The 27,985-nt window shown below is 45.8% G+C and overlaps 1 pseudogene across 1 annotated transcript; it reads left to right on the top strand.

The window, feature by feature from the left end:
- The first annotated feature begins 1,499 nt into the window (after positions 1–1,499).
- On the top strand, positions 1,500–27,605 carry LOC311127474 (patatin-like phospholipase domain-containing protein 7; annotated as a pseudogene). Its single transcript has 30 exons — positions 1,500–1,511; positions 1,604–1,691; positions 2,003–2,082; positions 2,883–2,965; positions 3,074–3,214; positions 3,832–3,945; positions 4,128–4,208; positions 4,684–4,811; positions 5,155–5,235; positions 5,729–5,939; positions 6,028–6,116; positions 6,329–6,460; positions 12,245–12,322; positions 12,628–12,831; positions 12,953–13,088; positions 17,865–17,987; positions 18,808–18,921; positions 19,081–19,147; positions 19,301–19,450; positions 23,948–23,960; positions 24,046–24,172; positions 24,471–24,540; positions 24,718–24,834; positions 24,937–25,085; positions 25,457–25,598; positions 25,919–26,036; positions 26,331–26,418; positions 27,091–27,128; positions 27,292–27,381; positions 27,510–27,605. The product of its transcript is annotated as a patatin-like phospholipase domain-containing protein 7 (transcript).
- Positions 27,606–27,985: the final 380 nt, after the last annotated feature.

The following is a 27,985-nucleotide window of genomic DNA, read 5'->3' as shown; positions in this document are numbered from 1 at the left end:
CGATAAATGGTTGATTTAGGTGCAATCTTACTAGCAGCAATATCCTTGTCTGTGAAGCCCTTTTTGTGCAAAGCAATGATGACGGCACGTGTTTCCTTGCAGGTAACCATGGATAACAGAGGAAGAACAATGATTTCAAGCACCACCCTCCTTTTAAAGCTTCCAGTCAACACTCTCACCTGTGTTAACGAGAGAATCACTGACATGATGTCAGCTGGTCCTTTTGTGGCAGGGCTGAAATGCAGTGGAAATGTTTTTTGGGGATTAAGTTCATTTTCATGGCAAAGAGGAACTTTGCATTTAATTGCAATTCAACTGATCACTCTTCATAACATTCTGGAGTATATGCAAATTGCCATCATAAAAACTGAGGCAGCAGACTTTGTGAAAATTTATATTTGTGTCATTCTCAAAGCCTTTGACCATGACTGTACTAGCTAATTTTCCCCCAACATCGGACACCCCCTAACTTCGGACACTTTCTAGCAGTTGGAAGACTAAATCACCTTGAGCTCAACATTTAAATGGACTGGAAAATAACGGTACGTTTTACGACTAAAGACACCCTTCTAGCGAGCTGACCACCGATTTTCAGTGCAATTTATGTAAGTTAAATTAGGTTTTGAGAGTTTTCAAAAAAGTTATATATGTACACATTTTGTGGGACACGCTGCATATTGTAAGATTCAACTGCGCGACATTTAATATCCAACTTTTTACCTCTGAAATATAGCTAACGGATTTTCTAATGTTGCTAGCTTAGTTGCTAAATGTTGATAGAACTGCTAAGACAGCAAAAAGGAAATTGTAAGCGTTAGATAATACATATCACGAAAACAGCTGAATGTTGTCAAGCTTTACCGTATCAAAATTGGAGTCCTCTAACGGAGGCATTTTGCACAATCTGCAAAAATGTATTTGGAACATTGAACCATGAACTTTTTGACACCTATCACTGTTGGCTATGTTTCATCTTACAACAGCTACATAGAGGCAGTATTTAGTCAAATGTTACAATGTATGCATCAATATTAAACTAATTGGGACACTAATTTTCATTACAGATAACATCAAACAAAAAACATGAAAACTTTCATCACCTTTCAATGCCTTAGCTTTGAAATGTAAATGTTTATACATATTCAGATTGAGTTATCGTTCTAAACTGTGTATAGTATTCCAAGTTATTTAAGTTATTTAGCTACATGTATTTACCACCACAGCATGGAGAATGTCAAGAGGAAGCAGTGGAGTGAGGTGGACATGTTCCATGCCATGGAGGACTGCGGGGCAGGGATGGCTATCCGCCAGGCTGCCAAGGTTATAATAATAATAATAATAATAATATAATATAATATAATAATTATTATTATTATTATAGTAAAGCTTCCTTAGACACCAAGAACAAACAAAAAGAGGAAGGAAGTCCCACTTTGGTCTCACTCTCCCTGACTTCTTGATCAGACTTGAAGTGATCATGTTTGTTGTTGGAATGTTCCATGGTTCTCAGTGTATGTCTGACACCATAATAACAATATAATTGAATAGAACACTGTAATTTAATGGATCTTCATGGTAATAATCCTGTTGTTTTGTTGTCCAGTTGACTGTTGTGCTGACCGGGGCTGTGGTGGTAGTGTCTTTCATTGGCATCGTGGTGCTCTTCCTCTATCGAAGATACAAGCTAGCCAGTGAGTCATCCATCCTCTTCCTCCCTACTTCATGGGACAAGCATGTGGAGCAAGAAAAACAGTTGATATTGAACTTGACATTATACATACTGAAAACATCTTGGGGCAATGAGCTAAATTTGACCACACCAGCATTGGCGAAAAATATCTGTTGGTCCTGAACAGAGAGAACCCTTGTTCACAGGACATTCATTCCATCTGTGCTGTATACTATGTAGGCCTAGTTGCATTTTGCACTCTGTTTACCAGCCACTATTGCTCGCATAAGCAGTGTTATCTATGTTGATAGCATGTTGTGTCTGTGTTGGAAGGTGGACAGCAGGCTGTTCCCCGCTATCACTTCAGGAAGAGAGACAAGGCGCTCTTCTACGTCAGGAAGATTTTGAGGAAGGTTAGTCATTCTTAAAATATGTTCCATATGGCACCCTAGTCCCTTTATAGTGCCACTACTTTTGACCTGGTCCCATAAGGCTCTGGTCAAAAGTAGTGCACCAATGAATAGGGTGCCATTTGGGATACACATCTGTTCACTCTCTCCTACTTACCAACCTATTGACAGAAAGGTATGCATACTGTAGCAACGTTAACCCAAGACCTAGCGAGCTCGTCAAGAGGGTCAGATCTCCTGGCATAAGGTGTTGGGTTGACAGTCGCTGGACCTGGGATCGGGTCCCAGTCGGGGCTTCCTCCTGAATTCGCTACAATAATACCTTTTACTGGGGAAATGGAAGAGACTCTTCACCAAATCACTCATCTCCATACCATGCATTATTTATCAGGGTCCGTATTCATAAAGCGCCTCAGAGGAGGAGTGCTGATCTAGGATTAGTTTAGCTTTTTAAATTCGAATGAATATGATTATATGGACAGCGGGCACCTGATCCTAAATCAGCAATTATTCATTTTCTGAGACACTTTATGAATAGAGGACCAGGAGTTTAGCATGCCAATCCTTATTGCCATTTATTTCAATTGAAATGAATTTCTGACGCCTTTATAATTTCAGAATATTACGTATCAATTCTTGGAATTGAGTGAATCTCCTGTGATTTGTCTTCTGATGATAAGAAATGTTAGTTACATGTTTCCCCACTGGAGGGCAGAGCAAAGTAGCATTTTGTGCCTTTAGTAACTCATCCCTTCATCCCCTTCCTTCCATGGATTCCATCTCTCTGTCACTCGCCGGTCCAGACCCTGTCCTCCCCTCCGTCCTCTACCTCAGTGTCCAAGCAGTGCCCTCGGAAGAGACCAAAAGTCCTGAGTATAGCTCGCAGGTAGGCTACCATCTCTAGAGGCTGTCACACCACTACTCAAAAGAGAGGAAATTAAATTTAAGAAAGGGCACACTAGTCTATGCCACCTAATGTGTGTGGGTGTTCTAGGATCCTGCGTATCCGTAAGGAGCCCCCCACCCTTCAGCCCAAGGAGCCCCCTCCATCCCTATTGGAGGGCGACCTGACTGAGTTTGACGTGCAGAACACCAACCGACGCGCCGAGGTCCTCTACATGCTCAAGAACATCAGGTAGCACAAACAAACACACAAACATCCATGCACACACACACTCACATTCTCTATACTATACTGTGATATGTCCTTTTTTATTTTTTTGTGGTATTTGTACCCCATTTTTCTCCCCAATTTCGTGGTATCCAATTGGTAGTTACAGTCTTGTCCCATCGCTGCAATTCCTGTACGGACACGGGAGAAGCGAAGGTCGAGAGTCGTGCGTCCTCCGAAACACAACCCAGCCGAGCCGCACTGCTTCTTGACACACTGCTCGCTTAACCCAGAAGCTAGCCGCACAAATGTGTCGGAGGAAACACCGTACACCTGGCGACCAAGTCAGCGTGCACTGCGCCCGGCCCGCCACTGGAGTCGCTAGTGCGCGATGGGACAAGAACATCCCTGCCGGCCAAACCCTCCCCTAGCCTGAACGACGCTGGGCCAATTGTGCGCCGCCCCATGGGGCGGCCGGCTGCGACAGAGCCTGGACTCGAACCAGGATCTCTAGTGGCACAGCTAGCACTGCGTGATATCTCCTTCTTAGTGTGCGCACACACACACATACACTCTCACACACCAGTAGCAGTGTGTGTGTTCTCTGTGTCACTCCGTGTTTTGTCTCCCTCTGCTCTCAGGGTGCTAGGCCACTTTGAAAAGCCTCTGTTCCTGGAGCTGTGTCGTCACATGGTCTTTGTGGAGCTGCAGGAGGGGGAGGGGCTGTTCGTCTGGAACACTGCATCCACGAGACCGTAAGACCAGGCTAGAATACCTGCTGGGAATACACCATGAAACACACTGTACATATGCTTAGAGCTAGCCCTAACCCTAACACCAGCATCCACTTACATTTTTGCTTAGTCAATATCATAGATGTGTTTTTATGAGTCATTCCGTGCACCTAGGGGAATTTAGCTTTCTGTGTGTGGTATAGGACGGTACAGAGCCGGTTGTGAAGGACATGCTCCCGGGGGACGGTGTTCATAGCCTACTCAGTATTATGGACATCATCACTGTGAGTTTATGGCTATTCCCTTTATAGTGCACTACCTTTGACCATAGGGCTATTGTCAAAAGTAGTGCACTATATAGGGAATTAGCTGTCATTTTAGACAAGACTATATCTCCCCTCCATCTGACGCACCTTACACCAGCCTCTGTTCTCCTCTGGCTTCTCTTCTACCCACCTCTCCCCCCATCCATCTCTCCCTCCTCCCTGTCCTGTCCTCGATCCAGCCAGCTCTGCTCATCCCTCCCTCCCTCTGTTCTTCACTGCTATACCTCTGTTCATCTTTGCCCCCTCTCTATTCCTCTCCCGCTTATTTTTCAATCTGTCTATTCCTCCCTCTATCCTCCTCTTATTATTTCAGTGTTCCATCCACATTAATCTATTTCCATCTTCCTTTACCAGACTAGGTCACTCTGGTTAACCCTCCTCCTCTCTCTCTCTCCCCCTCCTTGTGTGATTGGTTGGTTCCTGTGTTCCTCAGGGTTACCCCGCCCCCTATAAGACGTTGTCAGTGCGGGCTGTGTCTCGCTCATCTATCCTGCGTCTGCCCGCCTCAGCCTCCAGTCGGTGTTTGAGAAGTACCCTGAGACTCTAATGCGCGTCATTCAGGTCCAACCCCAACCCTCAGCCTGCTCCCAAACACATTTCAAACAAACAGGACTCTTTGGATGTGACCCCCTAATGGCAACGATTGCGTCCCAAAATGCACCCTATTCCCTATGGGCCCTAGTCGAAAGTGGTGCACTATGTAGGAAATAGGGTGCCATTTGGGACAAAACCAAGGATGGAAACTGCCTAACCTGAGTTGAAAGCACACCCTGATTGTTCTGAAGAATAATTTCTCCATTGATGTTATTGTGGCTGTATTACAGCCATTGTTGTAGAGTGGTGTTTAATCCACCTTGGTGTTTGATCCACCTTGGTTTTTGATCCACCTTGGTGTGTGTCCCAGATAATCATGGTGCGACTCCAGAGAGTGACCTTCCTGGCATTACATAACCACCTGGGCCTGACCACAGAGCTCTTCAACCCGGTAATACACACACTTACACAGTAGAGTACACACTCCAGCGATATCGCGCACGCGCACACACAAACAAACAAACAAACACACACACACACACACACACACACACACACAACCTAAATTCACACACCATTAAGCCCAGCATCATAGCTTTATCCTCCATACAGTCTTAAAGCTCAGTGAAAATGAATAATATGGATCACAAGCCTCTATAGGACAGTAACTTTTAAACCCACTTGCCTCTAATCTTCCATCAGTGTTAAAGCTTTATTGTTCTCCATCACTGAGCGAGACTGGAAGTCTTCACTCAGACCCTCCCTGACCCAATCTTCTTTAACAGCCACTTTATTCTACAATTGAATTCTGTCATTCTGATTTAACTTTCTCTAGTACTAGTTTCGTTCATCCACCTCATATTGTATTCTCTAATGTTGTTTAATGCATGATTAGGTTGATATGATGTAAAATAGTGCAACATCTTTGCATCTTTGATTGACAGGAGTGTCACGCGGTCCCCTTTTGACAGTTGCTGGGGTGATAGGAGAGGGAAGTCCGGTCAGGATGCCACGCAGACCCCACTTTCAGGAGGATCCTGTCTCCGTCCCCACACCTGCACCTACAGAAATCTGCTCCGACACAGACGCTGGGAAAGACAGTCCCTCCAACGCCTTTAGGAAGACTCACTATCTTTATGCCCACTGATGGTACAGGTAGTTTTGTCCACTGCTGAGTACTACAACTTCATTCACTTGTGGCTTCACATGCACACTATGCCCATCAATACCTCTCTCTGCTCAGCAGGGGTGACAGGGAACAACCTGAACATGGCATACGAGCGAGCCAGAGTCACCATAGACGAACGCCCCTCCAGCCCTGTCATTTATAAGGTGAGCGTCCGTTCTTCCTCCCTTCCCTCTCCTTTACACCTCTCTGTGTGTCCCAAATGGCACCCTATTCCCTACATGTTGTATAGGGAATAGGGTGCCATTTGGGCCACAGCCACTGACACACCCACCTTTGCTTCTGGACCTGTGTCTGCCTCACTCATGTCTGAATCCCCCCCCCCCCTTCCCTATCTGTCCTCCCACCTCTCCTCCAGTCCAGCCTGAAGAAGAGTGTGACCATGCAGCACACGCCCTCGGCGGTGTTCCACTACACAGACAGCGAGGGATGCCTTGACAACGTCCACCCCAGCAAGGTCAGCGCCATCTGCGCCAGTTTCGGACAGGGAGTACCATATAGACGTATAATATATAGTAATATGTACGTAGAATATATGGTTAAATATGGTAATATAATTCATGTTGCACGGTATACCACGACCACGGTAATATCACAGTAGCAAAACGTCATGATACCAACATTTTAGAACACCGTAGTCCTGTTTCATATGATACTACCTAATTATTCAGCCCTACTGATCTAAAGAATCTTCTGGCGCCTGTTATAAAATGTTTATAAAGTCAGTTTTGTAAAATAAATAATGTTGAATTTAAGCAACAGCCACTAGTCTTTTGTATACGCAGGTCCAATAATATAAATGTTGCTTTCATGCGCATTTCACGTGTGGCGGTGTAATCAGCCAGCCGCATCCCCTACCAGCCCTCACTCACCTGGTTCTCTCCGCATCCCCTACCAGCCCTCCCTCACCTGGTTCTCACCGCATCCCCTACCAGCCCTCACTCACCTGGTTCTCTCCACATCCCCTACCAGCCCCCACTCACCTGGTTCTCTCCGCATCCCCTACCAGCCCTCACTCACCTGGTTCTCTCCGCATCCCCTACCAGCCCTCACTCACCTGGTTCTCTCCGCATCCCCTACCAACCCTCCTTCACCTGGTTCTCACCGCATCCCCTACCAGCCCTCACTCACCTGGTTCTCTCCGCATCCCCTACCAGCCCTCCCTCACCTGGTTCTCACCGCATCCCTTACCAGCCCTCACTCACCTGGTTCTCTCCGCATCCCCTACCAGCCCTCACTCATCTGGTTCTCTCCGCATCCCCTACCAGCCCTCCCTCACCTGGTTCTCACCGCATCCCCTACCAGCCCTCACTCACCTGGTTCTCTCCGCATCCCCTACCAGCCCTCACTCACCTGGTTCTCTCTGCATCCCCTACCAGCACTCTCTCACCTGGTTCTCTCCATCCGCTCTTCATGCGCATCTATTCCTCCATCAGTTTAAAATATAATTTTGCTGTGATGGTGAGCGGGGATGCAGACCCTGATGAGTCTTCTGTTGTTAGATTTCTACATTTGTTACATTGGAGCAGCACTAGCGAAGTTGATACATTGTATCATTTCATCGCCTGTTATAACCAAGAGCACAGACCAGCCTATGTAGACTTTGCCAGTTCACTGTCATGCAGCCTCTGAGGGCCAGAGAGGGAAAATGGAGGCATGCTTGCAGCTTTCCAGCAAAGAAAACAGCTTGTTTCTAGCCTAAACGGTTAAAAACATATGACCCATATTACCGGAGATGCCTTTTTTTCATTCTATCGGGATTCACGCACATTTTATATAATTCACAAAGAATGTTGCAGGCCGTTTTAAACTAATCCCGGGTTGCTAATTAAACGTTGTTCAGTCATGTTACATAGCTAGCTAACAACCTGGTAACTTGACAGTAAGTTCAGGCAAATTTGATTGGCACAGGAAGAAAGGAAAAGGGTCTGCTGCTCATGAGATGTGCTTCAAATGCAGGATTCATATAGGCCTAAAGTAAGTCTAAACTATATAAAAAATATATTTATTTCTGGTGCTCCTTAAATTCTGTTTGATGCTGTTAGGTTCTAAATAACAAGGTAAAAACCGACCGACAACTATAAAAGCTCAAACCGAGTTTATTCACCCAATGGGTCAGACAGCTGAACAGACTAAAAACATGTTTCCACCAGCACAAGTGTATATATATATATACCCCAATTTAGGTGAACTCCTCCTTCCCTCTAAACATTACATGCAGGTAAGTGATGCAGGTAATAAACTGTTCCTTCTCCCTTAATGTGACCTGACCTCTTCCCCATTCCTCACTAATCCACAGCTCTCCACCCTTATCAGTGACTGCAACCTTTCCTTTACTCAGTACATTCCAAGCTTAATTGCCGCTACCATATATATTCCTCCTACAGATAACCATTAACTTCTGGTGTATAAACCAGACTATGGCACTCCTCATGTCTATAGGATACCTGATGATTAACAATATTTCAAGTTTAGAAGTCAGAACCCACCAATGCCTAACATTTGTAAAAGCTGGGAGCAGTGTATGTGTGTTTGTGGGAGAGAGTGGTGTGTGTGTTTATGAGAGAGAGGGAGACAGTGTGGGAGGAAGAGTGTACAGTGCATTCGGAAAGTACTCAGACCCCTTGACTTTTTCCACATTTTGTTACGTTACAGCCTTATTCTAAAATGGATGAAATAAAAATTTTCCTCATCAATCTACACACAATACCCCATAATGAACAGGTTTTTAGAAATGTTAGCACATTTATTCAAATAAAAAACAGATACCTTATTTACATAAGTATTCAGACCCTTTGCTATGAGACTCGAAATTGAGCTCCGGTGCATCCTTTTTCCATTGATCACCCTTGATGTTTCTACAACTTGATTGGAGTCCACCTGTGGAAAATTCAATTGATTGGACATGATTTGGAAAGGCACACACCTGTCTATATAAGGTCCCACAGTTGACAGTGCATGTCAGAGCAAAAACCAAGCCATTTGGTCGAAGGAATTGTCTGTAGAGCTCTGAGACAGGATTGTGTCGAGGCACAGATCTGGGGAAGGACACCAAAAAATGTCTGCAGCATTGAAGGTCCCCAAGAACACTGTGGCCTCAGTCATTCTTAAATGTAAGAAGTTTGGAACCACCAATACTCTTCCTAGAGCTGAGCAATCGGGGGAGAAGGGCCTTGGTCAGGGAGGTGACCAAGAATCCGATGGTCACTCTGACAGAGCTCCAGAGTTCCTCTGTGGAGATGGGAGAACCTTCCAGAAGGACAACCAACTCTGCAGCACTCCACCAATCAGGACTTTATGGTAGAGTGACCAGATGGAAGCCATTCCTCAGTAAAAGGCACATGGCAGCCCGCTTGGAGTTTTCCAAAAGGCACCTAAAGGACTCTCAGACCATGAGAAACAAGATTCTCTGGTCTGATGAAACCAAGATTGACCTGAATGCTAAGCGTCACGTCTGGAGGAATCCTGACACCATCCCTACGGTGAAGCATGGTGGTGGCAGCATCATGCTGTGGGGATGTTTTTCAGCAGCAGGGAATGGGAGCCTAGTCACGATCGAGGGAAAGATGAACGGAGCAAAGCACAGAGACATCCTTGATGAAAACCTGCTCAGGACCTCAGACTAGGGTGAAGGTTCACCTTCCAACAGGACAATGACCCTAAGCACACAGCCTTGTAGCGTCATACCCAAGAAGACTCGAGGCTGTAATCGCTGTCAAAGGTGTTTCAACAAAGTACTGAGTAAAGGGTCTGAATACTTATATATTTCAGTTTATTATTTTTTATACATTTGCCAACATTAAAAAATAACTGTTTTTGCTTTGTCATTATGGGGTATTGTGTATAAACTGATGAGGGAAAAAAAATATTTAATCAATTTTAGAATAAGGCTGTAATGTAACAAAATGTGGAAAAAGTCAAGGGGTCTGAATGCTTTCCGAATGCACTGTATGTGTCTGTGTTAACTGAAGAGTAAAGAAGGTTTCATGCAGTGTTTTCCACTTACTGCCACAATGACATGCAGATAGATCATTTATGTATGTATGTATGTACAGTATATTCCTTCCATCCATTCCTCCAACAAATCACAGGTAGGCCTTTGCAAATATGAGCAAATCAGCCATTATATGCAGTATTCTATTATACACTGAACAGTGTGAAGTTAAATTCAGTAGAAGTGTGAATTTCAGTGACCAGTTGTTTTGCCTAGCACATGCGCAGAATGTTTAGAAAACAGGAACAAGCATCCGGGGGGCGGGGCGAACAGGACGCAGATATTTTTTCCCCGTTTTAGCGCGATAGTACTCGGTATTGTGATACTTGACCTGGTATCGTATCGTTAGTAAAATGTTGGTATCGTGACTACACTAAATAGAATTACTAGAACAGACATTCCCATTCAAGTCATTCCTCTGTGATGGGTGGATTGGCAGCCATATGTAATTCTATAGTGCTCTCCATAGAAATAGAATGACTAGAATGGACACAAGTCATTCTTCTGTCCATTGGTAGATCGCCGGCCAATTTTTGTGGAGAGTTCTACTGTGAGACTGTATTGAGGACCTACAGTGAGGGAAAAAAGTATTTGATCCCCTGCTGATTTTGTACGTTTGCCCACTGACAAAGACATGATCAGTCTATAATTTTAATGGTAGGTTTATTTGAACAGTGAGAGACAGAATAACAACAAAAAAATCCAGAAAAAAATGTTATAAATTGATTTGCATTTTAATGAGGGAAATAAGTATTTGACCCCTCTGCAAAACATTACTTAGTACTTGGTGGCAAAACCCTTCTTGGCAATCACAGAGGTCAGACGTTTCTTGTAGTTGGCCACCAGGTTTGCACACATCTCAGGAGGGATTTTGTCCCACTCCTCTTTGCAGATCTTCTCCATGTCATTAAGGTTTCGAGGCTGACTTTTGACAACTCAAACCTTCAGCTCCCTCCACAGATTTTCTATGGGATTAAGGTCTGGAGACTGGCTAGGCCACTCCAGGACCTTAATGTGCTTCTTCTTGAGCCACTCCTTTGTTGCCTTCGCCGTGTGTTTTGGGTCATTGTCATGCTGGAATACCCATCCACAACCCATTTTCAATGGCCTGGCTGAGGGAAGGAGGTTCTCACCCAAGATTTGACGGTACATGGCCCCGTCCATCGTCCCATTGATGCGGTGAAGTTGTCCTGTCCCCTTAGCAGAAAAACGCCCCCAAAGAATAATGTTTCCACCTCCATGTTTGAAGGTGGGGATGGTGTTCTTGGGGTCATAGGCAGCATTCCTCCTCCTCCAAACACGGCGAGTTGAGTTGATACCAAAGAGCTCCATTTTGGTCTCATCTGACCACAACACTTTCACCCAGTTCTCCTCTGAATCATTCAGATGTTCATTGGCAAACTTCAGACGGCCCTGTATATATGCTTTCTTGAGCAGGGGGACATTGCGGGCGCTGCAGGATTTCAGTCCTTCACGGCGTAGTGTGTTACCAATTGTTTTCTTGGTGATTATGGTCCCAGCTGCCTTGAGATCATTGACAAGATCCTCCCGTGTAGTTCTGTGCTGATTCCTCACCGTTCTCATGATCATTGCAACTCCACGAGGTGAGATCTTGCATGGAGCCCCAGGCCAAGGGAGATTGACAGTTCTTTTGTGTTTCTTCCATTTGCGAATAATCGCACCAACTGTTGTCACCTTCTCACCAAGCTGCTTGGGGATGGTCTTGTAGCCCATTCCAGCCTTGTGTAGGTCTACAATCTTGTCCCTGACATCCTTGGAGAGCTCTTTGGTCTTGGCCATGGTGGAGAGTTTGGAATCTGATTGATTGATTGCTTCTGTGGACAGGTGTCTTTTATACAGGTAACAAGCTGAGATTAGGAGCACTCCCTTTAAGAGTGTGCTCCTAATCTCAGCTCGTTACCTGTATAAAAGACACCTGGGTGCCAGAAATCTTTCTGATTGAGAGGGGGTCAAATACTTATTTCCCTCATTAAAATGCAAATCAATTTATAACATTTTTGACATGCGTTTTTCTGGATTTTGTTGTTGTTATTCTGTCTCTCACTGTTCAAATAAACCTACCATTAAAATTATAGACTGATTTCTTTGTCAGTGGGCAAACTTACAAAATCAGCAGGGGATCAAATACTTCTTTCCCTCACTGTATGTCCTCATTTTTGTCAATGTCTGAATCCCTACCTGTCTCTCACACCTACCTTTTCTCCTTCTGTACCATAATATCTCTCTCTCTCTCTCTCTCTCTCTCTCTCTCTCTCTCAGGATGCTGGTCTGTTGGAGGGCAGGGTGACTCTGCGCCAGGTCAAAGCAGGCTCTGTGGTGGCCGGACAGGGAGACCAGGTCAGACACACACACAACATTTGCTGATTCACCTTTGGTCATACCCATCCACACCTGGGTTCAAATACTATTTTGAAACCATTTCAAATAATTTCTGTGCTTGATTGACATTGAGCGTTCATAGCTTAATGGACCAATAGAATAGTCCCTAAACTGTAAACCCCACCCATCTTGCACTCCAGGCAGGCCATAGCAAATGCTTAAAGTACTGGAAAGATTTAAAATAGTATTTGATCCCAGGTCTGTACCCATGTCTCATAGCTGTCTTCTCTCCCTGTGAGTGAGTATGTGTGTGTGTGTTGCAGGAAGTGAGTGTGGAGTTTGATTTCGGGCCTGTTGCATGTGTACCAGTGGATAATCGACCGCGAGGAGGACACATGTCTGTTTTTGACCCACCCCGGGGAGCTGGTGGGCCAGCTGGCTGTGCTGACCAGAGAACCTCTCATTTTCACTGTCCGAGCCCACCGAGACAGCAGCTTCCTCTCCATCTCCAAGACACACTTCTACGAGTGGGGCACAGGAAATACACATTGTCATACACATGTATTAGGGCATGTCAGACACTCTATAGTCACCTGTCGTTTGGTTTAATGTAAATTGTGTGTGCGTGTGTCTGTGTTCCCTCCTCAGAATCATGCTTGCAGAGCCCACGGTGGTACTGAACGTAGCTCACACGGCCATTCGGAGGATGTCGTCCTTCGTTAGGCAGATAGACTTTGCTCTGGACTGGATGGCTGTGGAGGCCGGCCAGGCAGTCTACAGGTAGGTAACCCCTCTCTCCACACTGTCTACACTCTCTCACACTCCTATCAGTTCACTGATCTATTTCCATCTCATCTAGAGATGTTACATCTGCAATGAAACCACAAGAGTGATTAGCCTTAACCTCAAACATGATAATGAAAGTCAAGACATTACCACAATCAAAAACATCTAAGATGGCTTAGCTGTGTGGTTGTGTATTCTGTTGTGTCCTCGTGTAAATAGCCAGTTTTTTTTTGTTGTTGTCTTTTTTCATATATATTTCTCTATCTCACTTTCCATTCTTTAACTAAATATACTTTCTTGCAACCCGCCTCACCCAATGTGGAATGGATTCTATTATTTCTTTATTTTTATCAAGAACCTACGGCTGAAACTAGCCAGCTAGGCAGCTAACTTGCTATTAGCCACCGTTAGCGGTCTTCACCACTGTCCGTGGCCTGCACTACCTTCCAGACAGCTCTAGCCTGGACAATTATCGGCCAGTCTGCACAGCGTGCTATCGACCCAGAGCATATCGTATTTTCTGCCGGAATCACTGAATCACTGGACCTTAACACCGGATCATCGCAACTAGCTAGCTGCAACCGAATGGCTGTTGTTGGCTAATCACCACTGTCCCGACGCACCAGTCAGCCTTGAGCTAGCCTCGAGCCAGGCCCATCTCCCGGCTATCTACCTCTCTGTCAACCGCACGGGACCTCCTAGTGTCGACACGGAGCCCCGCCGATCCATCACGACTGGTCTGCCGACGTAATCGTCTGATGTGGTTTCAACAGGCTTCCCGTTGCGAAGACCACGAAGATCCATCTGCTAGCCCCGGCCCGCTAGCACGCACAATCAACAGCCGTGCCTCCTGCTCGCCTGTGCTGTAGCAGCCTACGAACTGCTCCCGGACTTACCTATTGCTGTTCACAGGACCTTATGATCACTCAGCTTCACAGCTGATGCCTGCTGGACTGTTACTTTACACGGTACCCCATCCTGTTTATCTGTTTAGCCTCAGCCCAAACTTTCATCCCCGTTACCAGTTGTTGTCTTAGCCCTCTCGAATAACACCTGTGATTGCGTTATGCCTCTCTCCCATGTCAATATGCCTAGCCTATTGCTGTTTGGGTAGTTCTTATTGTACTATTTCACTGTAAAGCCCCCAGTCCCGCTCAACCTGCCTCAGATAGCTCCTTTGTCCCACCCCACATACACGCGGAGACCGGCTCAATCGGTACCTCCAGTGATGCTATCTCTTTCATCGTTACCCAATGCTTAGGGGTACCTCCACTGTACTCATATTCCTCCATATCCTTGTCTGTACATAATGCCCTGAATCTATTCTACAACACTCGGAAATCTGCCCCTTTTATTCTCTGTACACAACGCACTAGAAGACCAGTTCTTAAAGCCTTTAGCCGTATCCTTATTCTGTTCCTCTGGTGATGTAGAGGTTAACCCAGGCCCTGTAGCCCCCAGTATCACTCCTAATCCCCAGGTGCTATAATTTGTTGACTTCTGTAACCGTAAAAGCCTTGGTTTCTTGCATGTTAACATCAGAAACCTTCTCCCCAAGTTTGAGTTATTCACTGCGTTAGCACACTCTGCCAACCCTGATGTTCTAGCAGTGTCTGAATCCTGGCTTAGGAAGGCCACCAAAAATGCAGAAATTTCCATCCCGAACTACAACATTTTCCGTCTAGATAGAACTGCCAAAGGGGGCGGAGTTGCAATCTACTGTAGAGATAGCCTGAAGAGCTCTATCATACTATCCAGGTCTGTGCCCAAACAGTTTGAGCTTCTACTTCTAAAAATCCACCTTTCCAGAAATAAGTCTCTCACTGTTGCCGCCTGCTACAGACCCCCCTCAGCCCCCAGTTGTGCCCTGGGCACCATATGTGAATTGCTTGCCCCCCATCTATCCTCAGAGTTCGTACTGCTTGGTGACCTAAACTGGGATATGCTTAACACCCCGGCCGTCCTACAATCTAAACTAGATGCCCACAATCTCACACAATTTATTCAAGGAACCTACCAGGTACAACCCTAAATCCGTAAACATGGGCACCCTCATAGATATCATCCTGACTAATTTACCCTCTAAATACACCTCCGCTGTCTTCAACCAGGATCTCAGCGATCACTGCCTCATTGCCTGTGTCCGTAATGGGTCCGCGGTCAAACGACCACCCCTCATCACTGTCAAACGCTCCCTATAACACTTCAGCGAGCAGGCCTTTCTAATTGACCTGGCCCGGGTATCCTGGATGGATATTGACCTCATTCCGTCAGTAGAGGATACCTTGATGTTCTTCAAAAGTGCTTTCCTCTCCGTCTTAAATAAGCATGCCCCATTCAAAAAATGCAGAACTAAGAACAGATATAGCCTCTGGTTCACCCCAGACTTGACTGCCCTTGACCAGCACAAAAACATCCTGTGGCGTACTGCATTAGCATCGAACAGCCCCCGCGATATGCAACTTTTCAGGGAAGTCAGGAACCAATATACACAATCAGTTAGGAAAGCAAAGGCTAGCTTTTTCAAACAGAAATGTGCATCCTGTAGCACTAACTCCAAAATGTTTTGGGACACTGTAAAGTCCATGGAGAATAAGAGCACCTCCTCCCAGCTACCCAATGCACTGAGGCTAGGAAACACTGTCACCACCGATAAATCTACGATAATCGAGAATTTCAATAAGAATTTTGCTACGGCTGGCCATGCTTTCCACCTGGCTTCTCCTACCCCGGCCACCAGCTCTGCACCCTCCACTGCAACTTGCCCATGCCCCCCCCCCCCCCCCCCCCCCCCCCGCATCTCCCCAGCTGGGCTAGACGATCTGGACCCTTTCTTTTTTAAATTAGCCGCCGAAATTGTCACAACCCCTATTACTAGCCTGTTCAACCTCTCTTTCGTATCGTCTGAGATCCCCAGAGATTGGAAAGCTGCCGCGGTCATTCCCCTCTTCAAAGGGGGTGACACTCTAGATCCAAACTGTTACAGACCTATATCCATCCTGCCCTGCCTTTCGAAAGTATTTGAATGCCAAGTTAACAAACAGATCACCAACCATTTCGAATCCCACCGTACCTTCTCTGCCATGCAATCTGGTTTACGAGCTGGTCATGGGTGCACCTCAGCCACGCTCAAGGTCCTAAACGATATAATAACCGCGATCGTTAAAAGATAGTACTGTGCAGCCGTCTTCATCGACCTGGCCAAGGCTTTCGACTCTGTCAATCACCACATTCTTATTGGCAGACTAAATAGCCTTGGTTTCTCAAATGACTGCCTCACCTGGTTCACCAACTACTTCTCAGATAGAGTTCAATGTGTCAAATCGGAGGGCCTGTTGTCTGGACCTCTGGCAGACTATGGGGGTGCCACAGGGTTCAATTCTCGGGCCGACTCTATTCTCTGTGTATATCAATGATGTCGTTCTTGCTGCTGGTGACTCTCAGATCCACCTCTACGCAGACGACACCATTTTGTATACATCTGGCCCTTCATTGGACACTGTGTTAACAAACCTTAAAACGAGCTTCAATACCATACAACACTCCTTCCGTGGCCTCCAACTGCTCTTAAACACTAGTAAAACTAAATGCATGCTCTTCAATCGAACGCTGCTTGCACCCGCCCGCCCGACTAGAATCACTACTCTCGGCGGGTCTGACTTAGAATATGTGGACAACTACAAATACCTAGGTGTCTGGTTAGACTGTAAACTCTCCTTCCAGACTCACATTAAGCATCTCCAATCCAAAGTTAAATCTAGAATCGGCTTCCTATTTCGCAACAAAGCCTCCTTCACTCATGCTGCTAAACATGCCCTCGTAAAACTGACTATCCTACCGATCCTTGACTTCGGCGATGTCATTTACAAAATAGCTTCCAACACTCTACTCAGCAAATTGGATGTAGTCTATCACAGTGCCATCAGTTTTGTCACCAAAGCCCCATATACTACCCACCATTGTGACCTGTATGCTCTCGTTGGCTGGCCCTCACTACATATTCGTCGCCAAACCCACTGGCTCCATGTCATCTATAAATCACTTCTAGGCAAATCCCCGCCTTATCTTAGCTCATTGGTCACCATAGCAACACCCACCCGTAGTATGCGTTCCAGCAGGTATATCTCACTTGTCATCCCCAAAGCCAACACCTCCTTTGGCCGCCATTCCTTCCAGTTCTCTGCTGCAAATGACTGGAACGAACTGCAAAAATCTCTGAAGCTGGAGACACTTATCTCCCTCACTAACTTTAAGCATCAGTTGTCAGAGCAGCTTTCCGATCACTGCACCTGTACACAGCCCATCTGTAATTAGCCTACCCAACTACCTCATCCCCATATTGTTATTTACATTGTTATTTATTTTGCTCATTTGCATCCCAGTATCTCTATTTGCACATCATCTTCTGCACATCTATCACTCCAGTGTTAATACTAAATTGTAATTATTTTGCACTATGGCCTATTTATTGCCTTACCTCCATAACTTACTACATTTGCACACACTGTATATAGATTTTCTATTGTGTTATTGACTGTACATTTTGTTTATTCCATATGTAACTCTGTGTTGTTGTTTTTTTTATCGCACTGCTTTGCTTTATCTTGGCCAGGTCGCAGTTGTAAATGAGAACTTGTTTAAAAAAAAAAAATTCTACACACTGATTTGGAAGCTTGAATTTGAGTCTGGCTGTGTTCAAGTGTGGTGACATTGAAGTCGTAAAGTTGAAATAAACCCCCCTACTCTCTCCCTTTCTTCCTTCTATCTCTCTCAGACGGGGATAAGTCCGACAGCACCTTCATAGTTCTGAGTGGCCGTCCGCGCTCCGTCATCATGAAGGAGGAGGAGCAAGAAGGAGCTGACCGGAGAGTATGACCACGGTGACCTCATCAGCGTGGTAGGGGGTCAAATGTTGGGGGTCACAATGGGTGGTACCGTTGCAAAACGCAGCAGCCGTGGAACAAACAATGTCAGGCTTTTAAAGATGTCATAGTGTTATTGATTGTAGACGTAAGCAAACCCATTTAGACACTGTTTCATGCAGGATCAGGCTTAAGCCCCACCCTGACAGGGCTATTCCCCACCTATCTCTGAGCTATGTGTGTTACACTGCTGACATGGCTTTGCGTTGCCGCGGTGACGCCCACACTGCTAAGAATACCTGCCTGAGCCGACTCGGCCGATGCCATGGTTACTGGCTCCAGAGGTTAGCCGTAGTTGCAGTGTCCATGGGGACGGGTTTTGGTGAGCATGGCGGAATGCTCGTCAGCGATCCTGATGCTAGGATACAGAATTAGATCCTGTGTGTACGTCACCAGCACCACAGTGTTATTACAGAGAGGGATCCAGTGCTTTGATATGTAAGGGCATTGCCTGGCTGGCTGGTGCTGATTGAAATAGACACAGGAGAACCAGTGGGGCTTTAATTGTCTGGCTCACCAATGTACCATTCAATTTTTGGCCCATTCCTCAGATCACAAGTTTTATCTTAGATAGTTATTGTTATTATCTGCACCAGTCAGTGCTTTTTTAAACTAAATGTGTTCCTATTTGTATGGCTAAGATAATTTCAACTCCATATTAAAAACAAGGATCGTGCAATGATTATGAAATCAATGGCAAGAGTGTTAGGGGTTAAGTTTGGTGCATAGTTCCTGTATGATGATTGGCAGTGTTGACCAATGGGAGCCTGTGGGGTTTCTAGTGACCCCGCCCAGGTGGAGGCCCTGACCCATCAGAACAGAGCAACCACGGTGCATGCAGTACGGGACTCTGAGCTGGCCAAACTACCAGAGGGAGCACTCGGCTTCATCAAGAGGAAGTTCCCGCAGGTACGTAGTTCAACTGGCGTTCAGGCACACGCACACGCTCATGGCTCACTCACACACTCACACACACACATACACACACACAACTCACACTCACTAATTCACACACATGACACACACGACACTCCTACAGACACACGTGCTCTCTGTCTTGTGTTTCAGGTAGTCACAAGGTTGATCCACCTTCTTGGCCAGAAGATCCTTCAGCAGGTCAATGGCCCTCTGACAGGTGTGTGCGTGTACGTGCGTGTGTGTGTAGATGTGTGTGTGCAGGCATGTGTTTTACACAGAAGGATCTGACTCCTCCTTTATCTGCTAGATATAACATATCTTTATGATAATGTTGCTGTCTCTATCCATAGCTGTGTATCTGTCCTCTCAGTTCGAAGTCTGGCCCTGCACACCCCTAGTAGTAAGTGGGATGCAGGGAACCCGGCCTCAAACCTGTCCACTGTCACCTTGCTGCCTGTGTCTGAGGAGGTGCCTCTCACAGCCGTCACACTGAAGCTGCAGGATGCACTCATTTTCATTGGTAACCACACACACACACACACACTCACATACAGTGCATTCGGAAAGTATTCAGACCCCTTGACTTTTTCCACATTTTGTTACGTTACAGCCTTATTATAAAATGGATTATATACTTTTTTCCCCTCATCAATATACACACAATACCCCATAATGACAAAGTGAAAACAGTTTTTTTTTAAAAAAAATTTTTTAACGTTTTTAAAAAAACGATACCTTATTTACATAAGTATCCAGACCCTTTGATTTGAGACTCGAAATTGAGCTCAGGTACATCCTGTTTCCATTGTCATCCTTGAGATGGTTCTACAACTTGATTGGAGTCCACCTGTGGTAAATTCAATTGATTGGACATGATTTGGAAAGGCACACACCTGTCTAAATAAGGTCCCACAGTTGGAAGTGTCAGAGCAAAAACCAAGCCATGAGGTCGAGGGAATTGTCTGTAGAGCTCCGAGACAGGATTGTCGAGGCACAGATCTGGGGAAGGGTACCAAAACATTTCTGCAGCATTGAAGGTCCCCAAGAATACAGTGGCCTCAGTCATTCTTAAATGGAAGAAGTTTGGAACCACCAAGACTCTTCCTAGAGCTGGCTGCCCGGGCAAACTGAGCAATCGGGGGAGTAGGGCCTTGGTCAGGGAGGTGACCAAGAACCCGATGGTCACTCTGACAGAGCTCCAGAGTTCCTCTGTAGAGATGGGAGAACCTTCTAGAAGAACAACCATCTCTACAGCACTCCACCAATCAGGACTTTATGGTAGAGTGGCCAGACGGAAGCCACTCCTAAGGAAAAGGCACATGACAGCCCGCTTGGAGTTTGCCAAAAGGCACCAAAAGGACTCTCAGACCATGAGAAACAAGATGTCAAAAATGTCAACAACAAAAAAAATGATCTGGTCTGATGAAACCAAGATTGAACTCTTTGGCCTGAATGCCAAGCGTCACGTCTGGAGGAAACCTGGACCATCCCTACAGTGAAGCATGGTGGTGGCAGCATCATGCTGTGGGGATGTTTGTCACCGGCAGTAACTGGGAGACTAGTCAGGATCGAGGGAAAGATGAACAGAGCAAAGTACCGAAAGATCCTTGATGAAAACCTGCTCCAAAGCGCTCAGGACCTCAGACTGGAGTGAAGGTTCACCTTCCAACATGACAATGACCCTAAGCACACAGCCAAGACAACACAGGAGTGGCTTCGGGACAAGTCTCTGAATGTCCTTGAGTGGCCCTGCCAGGACCTGGAAATGAACCCGATCTAACATCTCTGGAGAGACCTGAAAATAGCTGTGCGTCGACGCTCCCCATCCAACCTGACAGCGCTTGAGAGGATCTGCAGAGAAGAATGGGAGAAACTCCCCAAATATAGGTGTGCCAAGCTTGTAGCGTCATACCCAAGAAGACTCGAGGCTGTAATCGCCTGCAAAGGTGCTTCAACCAAGTACTGAGTAAAGGGTCTGAATACTTATGTAAATGTGTATTTCCGTTTTTTAAATTCTTTATGAATGTGCACACATTTCTAAAAACCTGTTTTTGCTTAGTCATTAATGGGGTATTGTGTGTAGAGCGATGAGGGGAAAAAAACTATATAATCCGTTTCAGAATAAGGCTGTAACGTAACAAATTGTGGGAAAAGTCAAGGGGTCTGAATACTTTCCGAATGCACTGTACACACACACACACACCTTGCATTCACACACACACACTCTCTTTCTCTCTTACACACACACACACAATTATTGACATCATGTCAGTTCAAGGCTGTCTGGACAGTGCAGTTCAGCAGTGCTGTCCTTCCATAGATTTTTACCCTAGCACTGCACAGCTGATTCAAATAACCATCTCCTCATCCAGCTTTGATCATTTGAATCAGCTGTGTAGTGCTAGGGCAAAAACCAAAACAAACACCCAGGCGGGGCCCCAGGATCGAGTTTGGGAAACCCTGGTCTAGAAGACCAGCCTATGTTGTTATCAGACCCTGGCCCTTGGTGGAGTCATTAGTGCACACCGTAGCAAACAGTTGCAAAACGTTCAGTAATGGAAATGGCTTTGCAATAAAAACTAGTGTTTCTATTGCACAAATTCAGGTAGGAAGCTGCCTGTTTCATTCCGCTTGTCTGTCTGACAGACTGACAGAGACTGACATACTGGCAGACAGTGAGCAAGAGACCGACAAACAAATGAAACAGGAAAGGACAATAGTTTTCGTTGCAAAACTAGCATTGGCTTTAGAAGAGGTTAGCTAGCTTAGTGTGTTAGCATGGTGCTTGGGGAGAGGTTAGTTAGCTTAGCGTGTTAGCATGGTGCTTAGTGAGAGATTAGCCAATTTAGCGTGTTAGCATGGTGCTTGGGGAGAGGTTAGCTAGCTTAGCGTGTTTGCATGGTGCTTGGGGAGAGATTAGCTAATTTAGCGTGTTAGCATGGTGCTTGGCAGAGAAAGCCCCTGTGTTTGTAGTGGGATTAAGGTTAGTGCAGATCATTAGGTTCTTTAATCATGTGTTTGCTGTGTGTTTAAACGGGCTCAATGGCCAAAGCTACAATGCATGGTATGTTTTCTCAACCTTAGAGAAGTGAGAGTGGTGAAATGGAGAGAATGAAAAGGTAGAGAAGGTTGTGTGGGGAAGGGGAAAAGGGTCTAAGTCGGTCAGGTGGATGAGAAATAATTGCATCCACTGGAGAAGGGGGATAAAGTATTGAAAGAAAAGAGGGAAAGAATGGAGGTGTAGACTGAACTGGAGAGAGGTGGATCAATATTTGCTCAAGCAGCAGAATGAGTCATAGCTTCCGGTTGATTGGATCTCCTCACCCTCCCTCACCAGCTCAAACATGGGGTTGCATCCCAAATGGCACCCTATTTCCCACATAGTGCACTACTTTTGACCAGAACCCTAAAGGTACTGGTCAAAAGTAGTGCACTATGTAGGGAATAGGGTGCCATTTGGGACGCAGACTGGGACCTTGTGGTAAAGAACCTAATGACCGATCATACAGTGTGTCTGGGGCTTGGTGACAGGGTTGACCTCGCTGACCACTTATCTCTGATATGATATCGACTTACTGAGATGGAGAGAAATACTAACCACACACAGACAGACTCAAGTGGCTCGATATTATTGTGTAATAGACTCCTCTCCTCTCTGCCTAACTGCTACTGTAGTTTTTATTGTGGTTCAAATGGTTGTCTTTCTGCATAAAGTGTGCCTATATACAGTCCATTCGGAAAGTATTCAGACCCCTTGACTTTTTCCACATTTTGTTATGTTACAGCCTTATTCTAAAATGGATTAGTGTTTTTTTCCCCTCATCATTCTACACACAATACCCCATAATGACAAAGCAAAACAGGTTTTTAGAAATTTTTGCAAAGTTATATAAAAAAATAACAGAAATATCACATTTACATAAGTATTCAGACCCTTTACTCAGTACTTTGTTAAAGGGAAAGGGGGATACTTAGTCAGTTGTACAACTGAATGCGTTCAACTGAAATGTGAATGCGTTCAACTGAATCAGAGAGGTGCAGGGGGCTGCCTTAATCGACATCCACGTCATCGGCGCCCGGGGAACATTGGGTTAACTGCCTTGCTCAGGGGCAGAACGGTAGATTTTTACCTTGTCAGTTTGGGGTTACTGGCCCAATATCTCTCTGTACTTTGCTCGGTTCATCTTTCCCTCATTCCTGACTAGTCTCCCAGTCCCTGCCGCTGAAAAACATCCCCACAGCATGATGCTGCCACCACCATACTTCACCGTAGGGATGGTGCCAGGTTTCCTCCAGACATGACGCTTGGCATTCAGGCCAAAGAGTTCAATCTTGGTTTCATCAGACCAGATAATCTTGTTTCTCATGGTCTGAGAGTCCTTTAGGTGCCTTTTGGAAAACTCCAAGCGGGCTGTCATGTGCCTTTTACTGAGGAGTGGCTTCCGTCTGGCCACTCTACCATGAAGGCCTGATTGGTGGAGTGCTGCAGAGATGGTTGTCTTTCTGGAAAGTTCTCCCATCTCCACAGAGGAACTCTGGAGTTCTGTCAGAGTGACCATCGGGTTCTTGGTCACCTCCCTGACCAAGGCCCTTCTCCCCCGATTGCTCAGTTTGGCCGGGCGGACAGCTCTAGGAAGAGTCTTGGTGGTTCCAAAACTTCTTCCATTTAAGAATGATGGAGGCCACTGTATTCTTGGGGACCTTCAATACTGCAGACATTTTTTGGTACCCTTCCCCAGGTCTGTGCCTCGACAAAATCCTGTCTCGGAGCTCTACGGACAATTCCTTCGACCTCATGGCTTGGTTTTTGCTCTGACAACTTTCTCAATTCATCTTTCCTCGAGTCGTCGCGTCCTCCGTCCTCACTTCCTCAAAATGCATTGGAAGAAAAAGTCAAAGGGGAAGGACATTGGATATTTTCATCAAAAATTCCTTGAGAAGGAGGCAAGGAGAAGGGACGCAAGGAATCCAGGAAAGACAACTGTCACCTATTTGCAAGTGTTTACATTTTGGCCAGGATGGTCTAAGAGGTATTGCGACCTCAATGGGACAAAGTGGTAAAATAAAGGTGAAATATAAGAGTTCTCATCGATTTGTTCCCGGTCTTTTTGGCAGTGTGTTGCAGGAGATGACATCAGTTTAAAAAAAGGTGTTGGACCTGACCTACCCCATCACTTCTATGTTCTCTGGCGCTGCCTTCAACTCCAGCATTTACACAGTGTTCAAGGGCAAGCAGATAGAGGTGAGGGACAGAGAACCCTTCACAGCACAGCTGGAGTTAGACAGTCTTGGGGCTCTCTCTTGTAAAAGGGATTTTTCATCTTAATCATGTGATCACGTGTTAATAAAGAATAGAATCGTCTGTTGTATACATTCTGATAAAGATTTTACTTATTATATCTAGCTAATAAGTAGCTTGCACCAAAATGCGTCGGCAATAAATATAATTGAAGGGAATTAAGCTGCCGTCCTGAACCTTCTTTTACAATTGCAATATCAACATAACCATTTAATGACTAGTGGTGCTGTTGTTTGTGCAGGACCTGTGAATCCCCTATTTCAACATCACCACTGACATCACTGCCTCCACAATGAGAGTACACACTGACGGTAAGGCCTCCATACTCTCTCTGTCCACCTGCATGTGTTTCTCTTTCTCTGTCTGTCTCTGTCTTTTAACCCTCTGTCCTCCTCTGTTTTAACTGATGAGAAATGTACATGTGAAGAAGGCACCTGTCCCTCTTTTATCCGCCTACATAGACATCTGTCCATTTCCCCCTCTCTCAGGCTCTTTGTAAAGGTACGTGCATGCCAGCATGTCCCTCTCTGGCTACCTGCCCCCTCTCTGTGACCCTAAAGACGGACACCTACTGATGGATAGAGGCTACATCAACAACCTGCCAGGTCAGCAACACACACACAGTACTTCTCTCCTGCTCAGCGACGTAATCCAAAATGTTCATTGTTACTGTCTAAGCCCGAAGCCTGCCTCTCTGCCCCTCCCAGCGGACGTGGCTCGCTCCATGGGTGCCAAGGTGGTGATCGCCATAGACGTTGGCAGCCAGGACGAGACCAACCTCACCAACTACGGCGACTCACTCTCCGGCTGGTGGCTGCTATGGAAACGCCTCAACCCACTGGCAGAGAAAGTCAAGGTGAGCCTCTCTACAGCCTCAGGTACTGTGTAAACCAAAATATATTTTATTAATACACCTTTAATGGCTTGTGCTAATTTGCAATTCATTTCTATGACTTGGTATTGGGTTCATATCGGAGTCAAATTTTGTTTTTGTTTACTAAGAATATACATGGCATTTTTTTATTACTCGGAATGTAAAGGATTACTTAGGATGCATCCCAAATGGTACCATATTCCCTATTTAGTGCACTGCTTTTGCTCTGGTCAAAAGTAGCGCACTATAAGGAACAGGGTGTAATTCGGGATGCAACAATAAGACACTGAAGGTATGAGCACAGTTCAGTTGTCACGCTATTCAGGGTGGTATTTGAGCTTTGACACCTGTAGGTGTTGAACATGACAGAGATCCAGATGCGGCTGTTATGTGCGTCAGCTGGAGTCAGTGAAGAGCAGTGACTACTGCGAGTACAGCAGACCGCCCATAGACCGCTACCGCACACTGGAGTTTGGCAAGTTCGACGAGATCCCTGTGAGTCTCACTCTTTGTCTTTGACATGGGCAGTTGGTCTGTGTCATTCAGTCTCTTTTTTGCTTCCTCTGGCTCTCACATGCTCCCCCTCTTACTCTAGACCTCACTTCTTCACACTTCACCATTCATCTCTCTGTCCTCCTCCTCCATTCTCTGTAAATTCTCAGGTCTGATGAAACCAAGTGTTTTTAAGGATTGCCTGAGAACCCCCCCTCAATTAGCTACATTAGATTCAGCCTTGTGTATGACATTTGTGTGTGATTATGACATTTGTGTGTGAGTATTGTGTGTGTGTGTGTGTGTGTGTGTGTGTCCTGCAGGAGGTGGGCTACCAGCATGGCAAGACTGTTTGACATGTGGAGTCGCAGTGGAGTGGGGGAGAAGATGCTGAAGGACCGCCAGCAGGAGGAGTCTCACAACACACACAGCAACAACAACGTGAGGGAGGGAGGATCAGGGAGGGAGGGAGGATCAGGGAGGGAGTGAGGATGAGGGAGGGAGGATCAGGGAGGGAGGGAGGGAGGGAGTGTTAAAAGGAAGAAAATCCTTACTCACTATTAGAGATGGAATAGCAGACATCATACTTTTACAGAGTTTTGATGATGCCGTTTTTTAAAGGAGTGCTCTAGATATTGTAGAATTGTGTATTTTAATGCGATTGTTCTAAAGGATTTCTGTATGAAGCCCCTAGTCAAAGATACCTGTGCGCTGTCTGTCACATGTGTCCTGCAGGGACCTGTGACCTGTCACAACGCCTCCTTCACTGACCTGGCTGAGATCGTGTCCCGCATCGAGCTGGCCAAACCTGCTCTGGTAGACGGTGAGACTGGCACATTATCTTATCAGCACATAGAGCAGCAGAGTGCTGTGGAGGTCATGGAGGTCAAACAGGCATCATAAGGTGTAGGCAACAATAATACCACATGACCTCTGAGACCTTAGCTATTTGGCAACAAGAGTCCCATCCTGTTTTCACAACCTCACAGCAACATTTTCACAACTTTGTAAAAATTATTTTATTTTGCCAGCTGGAAAGAGGCTGCGAGCCAGTAGCTAGCTAGCTGTTTACTTTTCTGTTGCCATCACAGCTGAAGTAGTTGAATATTTATGTTTTTAATGCCGCTCTGCTAGCTTTTGACCCCCCTCTCATCTCTCTATCATGGGTTTGGCTCTCTGCCTCCTGTACATTGCTGTCCTGGGGAAGATAAAATATTATTTTATTTTGTCTTCCTCCTTGCCTGTTATTGTTGAATATTGTTTGGACTCTTTGAGATGGGCTGTGTTTATGCTGCCACACTCACTTAGCATATACATTTGTTGCAGAGCCACAGAAGTGGTTGGTTAAATTATGACGAATATGCAGCTATGACTAGAGTGGCATTTTGTTACAGTTCCTGTACTTACACCTCTCCTTCCCTCTCTTTCTCCCTCCTTCCTCCCTCCAGTTTCTCTTTCTTCCCTCTTTCCACCCCTCCACCCTTCCGTATCTCAGAGCAGTCTGACTACCCCACAGACTACATTTACATTTACGTCATTTAGCAGATGCTCTTATCCAGAGTGACTTACAAATTGGTGCATTCACCTTACAGCCAGTGAGATAACCACTTTACAATGTTTTTTTGTGTTGTTTTTTTTTGGGGGGGGGGGTAGAAGGATTACTTTATCCTATCCCAGGTATTCCTTAGACTAGTAGCAGGAGGCGGTGGTGAGTTCCTACTCAGATGTTGAGCTGTCCAATCACTACAGCGAACACACCACTGAGGGGGAGGAGACTGCGGACACGGTGCAGTGAAGCTTTGAATGTTGATGTTTTTTCTTGGTTTATCTGGGTATTGCATCACTTTCTCTCTCCTTTGAGACTCCTGAGATCAGCCTTATGACTTAATCACTGTAGCTCCACCTCTTCCCCAGGATGAAGAGCTGCTGGACAGGGGGTGCAGGCGTCGCCCTCCTCCCCCAGGTTCTAGTGGGGGGGGGTTAAAATGTGAACTACTGGGCGTAGGCTAATGCTATATAGTGCTTATGCACAGGCACATCCAAGACAGCTGTAAAACACAGCTGATTTGACTAATGGATCATTAGCCTTTACTTACCTCTAGAACCTACCTCTAATGTTGATGCTAGCACCAGTAGCCTTGCATTGTGTTGTAGTTAATGGAAAGTCTCTTTGGTACTGATCCCGTGTAAGTCTGCGTCCTAAATAGCACCCTATTCGCTTTAGTGCACAGGGCCCATAGGGCACGGGGATAGGATGCCACATGGGACGCAACCTGTCTAAATGGAGAAGAGACACAGTATGTGTTGTGTGTGAGCGCATGTCAGAAACAGAAGGAGGGTGTATCATGGATGTGTTACAGTGTGGCATTTCTCTAGCAGTTGGCGAAGTT

The sequence above is a fragment of the Coregonus lavaretus genome (genome assembly GCF_964263955.1).
Source record: "Coregonus lavaretus genome assembly, chromosome: 4".
Taxonomy (NCBI): Eukaryota; Metazoa; Chordata; class Actinopteri; order Salmoniformes; family Salmonidae; genus Coregonus; species Coregonus lavaretus.
Note: the sequence above shows the minus strand (reverse complement) of the source record. Positions and strands in the feature narration are given on the sequence as shown.